Source organism: Zea mays, chromosome 5 (assembly GCF_902167145.1).
Source record: "Zea mays cultivar B73 chromosome 5, Zm-B73-REFERENCE-NAM-5.0, whole genome shotgun sequence".
In the NCBI taxonomy this organism is placed as follows: Eukaryota; Viridiplantae; Streptophyta; class Magnoliopsida; order Poales; family Poaceae; genus Zea; species Zea mays.
The window spans coordinates 179,928,282-179,935,373 of NC_050100.1; positions in this window are offsets into that span (position 1 = coordinate 179,928,282).

A 7,092-nucleotide genomic window follows, 5' to 3' on the forward strand; every position below is an offset into this window, starting at 1 on the left:
TATAGGGAGAGAAAAAATTGCAAATGGTTGAATTGTTCAATGGAAGGCAAGCGTGCCGAAAGAGGATATGGTAATCCAAAAGTGCGAAATACAATTTCCATGCGAACACAATGCAAAGCTGGAATGAAACTTAAAAAAATCTATGACGATGCCAAAGAGAATATAATTTCAGTGCAGATTGATCTTATTCATTTGGAACATAATCATGAGTTCTTCAGAAAGGATACATAAAAGAATCAGTTACAGTGCAACAAGACACATGATCCAGAATACATGGAGTTCCTTAGTGCGATGCAAGAAAGCAGGATTCCGCGACATTTTATTATGGATTTTGTTTCAGAAATGCATGGTGGACCAGAGAATGTACCGTTAACTACACAAGACATGATTAACCTATAAGTGATATTGTTATTTACACTGACATAATGACATAATGACGTTGTGTACATATTGACGTATGGCATATTGTTTAATGTTCACAGGAAGAAAGCACGACAAAGAGAAAGAAATGCTAATGATGTCTCTAAGCTCCTTTCTTTTTTTGCATTGTGTAAAAAAGATAACCCACAATTTTTCTCTGACTTCCAACTAGACCAAGAAGGAAAGATTTTGAGCATTTTTTGGTCCCATGCTAGCCAGCAAGCAGATTACATTGACTTTGGAGATGCAGTTACCTTTGATACAACTCATAAGACAAATCTATATGACAAACCCCTGGGAATGTTTGTTGGTTGTAACCACCATTTGCAGTGCACCGTATTTGGTTTCACATTGTTGGGTGACAAAACTGTAGACACATTCGAGTGGGTTTTCAATGCATTCAAAACATGCATGGGAGCTGAAGGACCACGAGTAATGCTTACAGGTATGATTAATAAGCTTAACAATTATTACGTTCTACTAGGATTGTATTGAATGCAATTATAGTTGGTAATGTGTTGCATAATGTTGTGAAAATTTATGATTTCAGATCAAGATCCAGCAATGCCAGTTGCACTAGGCAGGGTATTTCCAAACACAATCCATCGTTTGTGTTTGTGGCATGTTCAGAACAGGTATATGCCGTATTTAAACGAGTTGTACGCTAGATTTGAGGAATATGATTTCAAAACAAGGTTCCAATCTATAATACATCATCCTTTAACTGTAACTGAGTTTGAGACTGCCTGGGCAATGCTGATTGATGATTTCCATCTACATGATAACATCAGTCTTTCCAGTATGTATGAAATTCGTAATGATTGGATACCAGCTTTTTTCAAACATGATTATTGTGGATTGATGGTCTCTACACAGCGTAGCGAGAGCATGAACAAACTCGTAAAAAGTGCTCATGTCGATGCAAACACGCCACTACATCAATTCGCCAAGCAAATGTTGAAGCTTCTACACAGTAGGAAGATGAAAGAGGCAAAAGGATACATGGTGAGTACGTAGAATATTATTGTGTCATAATATTTAAAGTACCATATTATAACGTCTATATCTGTCTACTGTAGGGCCAAAAGGAAACAAATACATTGTATATGTTTGAGATACGTGTAGCGAGGACATACACAAGGGCTGTAATGAATAAGTTTCACGAGTCTTTGAAATATGCTACTGCATACAAGATAACACATGATCCAGATGGGGGTGTGAATGATTGGGTGGTTCAGCATACTTCAAGGTCGAATAAGATTGTGTGGGGGCAACACCAATTCAAAGTAATGGCTGATGTAGAAGCTGGAAAATATGAATGTGAATGCAAGCATTGGGAGCATACAAGTATGTCATATTGGGGAATTGTTGTATAAAAATGTTTAATTATAATGAGTGAAAATAAACGAACACATTTTTTACATGTTTTGATGTAGGTCTGCTTTGTGTACATCTGTTACGAACATTTATGCATCTTCAAATTGATCGAATACCTTCGGAATACATCCTTCAGAGATACACCTACTTTGCTATACAAGATGTGACTTTTTCAAGGGATGATAAGAATTTGAAGGGTAAAGACGGTGAGACTAGATCATATAGGCAAAAGATGTTGCTTAAAAAGTCAATGAAAGTAGTACATCATGCAAGTCTTTCAAAGGCTGGACATGATAGAGCCCTAGAGATGATGGATGAACTGCTTTTGCTACTTTCACGGTTGGAGCCAGATATAGAAGGTGATTAAAGTACTAGTGATGGCGAAGGAATGCAGGTATTTAATATATTGCTTGATATAGCCGTGTATTTTAATTGATATACTAAGTTTTTAGTTTTGGTAAATGGGAAATATGAGAAACTTGCCTGATACAGGGCGACAGGGATGATGTAAGAGACATGACAGGAGATAATCTAACGACAAGAAGGGCGCAGGCTGGTGTATGTATACATATTTTATATGATGTTTACTATGTATAATGGTGTGTATTGTTTGTTATAAACACAACTATTTATTGCCAATTGTATGATTTGTCAAGAAATTCAATTGGTGCCTACTTTACAAGAAGGTGATGTGTGCGATACCCAATGTGCTATGCCGCAACAAATATTGGAACAGGTAATACATGATTATAAAATAGGAAAAGTTGTTACAATACAAAATAGTAACGATTGGACCTTGATGCTGATTATGAATTTAACATCAATGGTATATGTGTGCAGCACGATGCTGGACAATTGGACACTGGCATACCACTGAGAGATGAGTGTGCAACAGATATGACGATTAAAAAAGTAATGGAATTATTACAAACACATGTGCATGGGTATTATTTAAAATTACGTACAAATAAGTGGATTTATATACTAATATTTAAATGATATCATATTGTTTTCTTAATTGTAGAAGCTAGATTTTAATGTGAGTGGAGTAAGCTTGAGAAGACCAGATAACGCGAAGCCAAAGGGCAGAACAATCAATGATAACGAAAAAAGAGTTATTAAGTTGGGGGCAAAAGGAGACAAGAAAAAGAACAAAAAGTGTCAAAGGTGTGGCATTGCTGATGGTCACAATAGTCGCACTTGTCTATCTATGGAGGAGAATAGGCTTCGGTTGGCCTTACTGGTCGAAAGAGAGGGCGGCCCATAGGTTCTAGGAACAAGGGTTCATCTAATGCTCCAAATTGGAATGAGACATGCACTTCAAAAAAACATTGCGGTGGTGTCACAGACAATGATTCATCTAGTGGGGAGTAGATGATTTCTTATTTTATGACAAATGTAATGTAGTGCCATACTTGTTATTAGAAATATGGATGAATTTATAAATGCTGGAACCAGTCGATATTCACAAAGTATAAGTAATAATGATGTACTGCATGAAATGGAAGGTTTTGTAAACTGTATACGAAATATGCGTAATTGTGTTGTGAAAACAGTGTAAATCGACGCTGGACAAATCTTGGTGGCAAAAACTGGCTAAAAATGTCTTTGTGAAGAAAACACACGTCAAAATAACTTGTGATTAATGTAGTAACATAATTGTTATTACACATGTGAGCGAGTTTATAAATCTGATACCAGTTGTTATTGACAAATTATAAGTTAAAATGATGCAGTGTCTATAATTAAAGTTATTGTAAACTGGATGCAAATTTGCGTAATTGTGCTAACAAAACAGCGTAATTCGTCTGTACAGAAGAATTCGTGACACATACTGGTGAATAATATATTTGTGAAGAAAACAGAGAATAACAATAACTAGTGAGTAAATCACTGATAGAAATGTGAGCGAATAGTCGAAGTTTGAACTGAACAGTGCATTATACAAGAGAGGTTTCATAACTTGTTTAATACACATAGGTCGAAGTTTTATCTAAGAACTGCATTAAACATGAGTGGCTTGATAGCTTGGTTGAAAAACACGCGCAAGTTTCAATACAGTTACATAGACATGCAACAGATAGTTGGGCTTCACAAAATGCTGTTCCGTAACAAGGAAGCCACAAAAGGTTGTTCCATATCAAACAGTTGCGATTCACAAAAGGTTGATCCAGCGACACTACTAGCGTGCAAACTTGAATCTTTGAATTTCTGGAGGCAACGGGAGGCACTTGTTCTTGCTATGGAAGGTGAGGTAATATAGAGCTAGAGATCGTAGGTCGCCAGAGTTTTCCTGCATAATACACATTATCCCAAAGTGAATAGGTTATATCAGAAATGTTGAATGTATAAATACAAACTGCATAACCATAAAGTGACTTACTCGTTGTATATATTGCTTGATAGAACCATCCATATAGTCATAGTACTGGATGTATCTCATGACAAAGAAGCCACAATCATTAGATCCAACTATCATGGTGGGACACATAGGTGGCATGTCAATTGGGAAATTTCCAAATTTAGGGATGCATGAATTGGGTCGGACTTGTTGCAAAGATTTGTTCAATCTGTTCATGATAATCCTAGCCCATGGTAGTTTCCTGGAGCCTATGTCCTTTTGGGAGTAATGAAACATCTTCCATGTAGTACCACCCAACTCCGGACCATATGGATTTGAATCTAAAATGTGAATGCATCGAAACTGGATATTGATGACATACAATGTCCAATGTCCCATATGAAGTATAGGGACCATGATCTGTCAAATATCATGAGTTAGAGATACAAAATGATAACATTAGTGTGTAGCTGAGCGATGAATATAATTGCATAACAGAAAAACGTTGATACAAAGATAAATATTTATACCGTTTTGTAGTCAACAAAGTTGTCCAGTTGGGGCAGTGTCTTGTCCAGATAAGCATCAAGGACAGTTTGATAAAAAATCTGAGGAGACTTGCTGTAGCGTTCATGCTCCTCAAAATCGAGGAGAGTCTGCATAATCATAATTACTGTGTCATATAAAACTGTATGTAAACAATTGCAAAAATAGGTAGGTATTAATGAATTGTACATACACCAACATTGACATCCAGTACAAGTTTGTTTTTGTTGATGCACGAGCAATTATTTATTTCTTCATCGTGAAAACACAGGATGAAACACTGCATGAACACATTATCGAGACACATCCCGTCTGCAAATGATTGTTGAATATCGAGACAATTTCCAATACATTCACCGAATTCTATGATCTTCCTATATAATAATGTAAAAAAAGATATGTTATTCATTATGTATGTAAGCAACAACCTACATGTTATTTTGACTTAATAGTTAAAGAGAAACCTGTTTGGGTCGGGTTTTGAGGAGCACAAAAAATCACGGAGCGACCGAGCACAGTCCAGTTCTGTTAAACGTGGCAGAGAGTGGTCATGTGTAGTGTGCAAGCTATGTGTTTCCTCACCATATGCAACCTGAAACACAATGCAGGTAGAGAGTATAGTAATTTATGAATGAGTTATGAGAAGCAAGCATGCAATAAATGTATAACTGAATTACTTACATGACCACTAGGTGTCTGATAAAAAAGGGGGGTCGTGTAAGTTGGAGTGTCATGAGATGCATCAATGTCACCTCCCTGACCCAAAAACAATGATACTATGTTTAAAGCCTCATTCATGTGTCAATTAAATTTAATCGATAATTGAGATTACAATGGAGAAAACAAAGATGAAACATATACATGTTTTTGCGGTGTGGCGTCAAACATCGGCAAGTGGGAAGACGGATATGAGCTCATAGGGTTGCAGTCTGGTACATGTCGATGAGACATGTTTATGTCGCTCGGCATATTATTGCCAACATTAAAATGGAAATCCTGTATACATTATTATGGTTTTGTCTAATATTTTGGATGCAAATTGGAAATTAACATATAATGTAACCATGATGAGACTGCATAAAATACCTTGCTTTTCCGCGTTTGAGTTTGTGTTCGTCTCCAAATCTAGGGCAGCCCTCAAATGCACGACGCATTTGTTGTTGCTTTTCGTGTATTTCCTCAAACTGGGTACCTGTCAACTCCGTATTCGGTTGTGAATATGGCGTAGTCAGATCCTGAGTATTCTGGGTACCCTTATGGATGTGTGCCTCTGTAATTAAAAAGTTGTAGTATTTAAACAGCAAGAACTGATAAATGCATAGAGTTAAGTACATAAATTGAAAAAATGATAATGAGGGAAGGTAACCTGACGACATATGCTGAGATATATATGGAGGTTTAGCTGTTTGAGGCGCTTCCGCAACATTGTCTGGGTCGCCAGACTCCGCGCGAAGGACATCATCAATTAACTCAGCAAATGTGTCCGCTAGTTCATACTGCTTCACAACCATCTTGGTAAGAGTACTTTTTATGATGGAACACGCTTTGCCAACTTCAGAATCATACTCAACAAACTTTTCAATGAATTTAGGCCGGTCACGTGGTTGGAGCTGCTTGATCTTACTTGAAAGCATATCCTTGATCAATGGGAGCTGGATATGAATAGTATGATGACCACAAGGATCGGGACGAGGGACATCAAAAATGTTTGTCCTGTCCCTATGCTGTGATGTAATGAATGATAATGCATATGTCATAATTAATTCTTAGAAACATATGGATATAATAGTACATAAAACATCTGTATTGTACATAAGGTATTTATGCACACATATGGCATGTATGTTTTGTCATAAACTGACCTCTGATTGAAACTGGACACTAGGGACAGCAGAATAGCAAGTTTCAGAAGTGCTTCGGAACTGAAAAAAACATTTGTAAAATAATTAAATACATGAAAGATAACCATAAATAAATTGTGGGACCCACTGAAAAAATGAAGTATATGGTGTCTATTACGAGTTTATTCGGAATGGTACGAAAACTAATAGAGATGCTACATGCATAAAACATTCACATAATAAGAGAAAATGCATATTTATGCAGGGTAATGCATTCCTATTGTTTTATGTACATATGACATACCTCACAATGGCCAAAAGGTTCACCGCTTTGGCGTGGCTTCCTCTTATCAGCTTTTGTCAGAGCTTGGATAATGTTTTTATCAAAGAATTTTATGCGGGGTGTGCCACGTTTATTGGGGGGCCTGCAGCATCATGCAAGTGGTCCAAATAGTACAACTACAAAAAAACAAAAATTAATTTATACTATCAGGGATGGTAATTGCGCAAGTAAAATAGATTCCATTCGATATGCCAAAAAATGAACAGTCCAATGTTATTTACTTA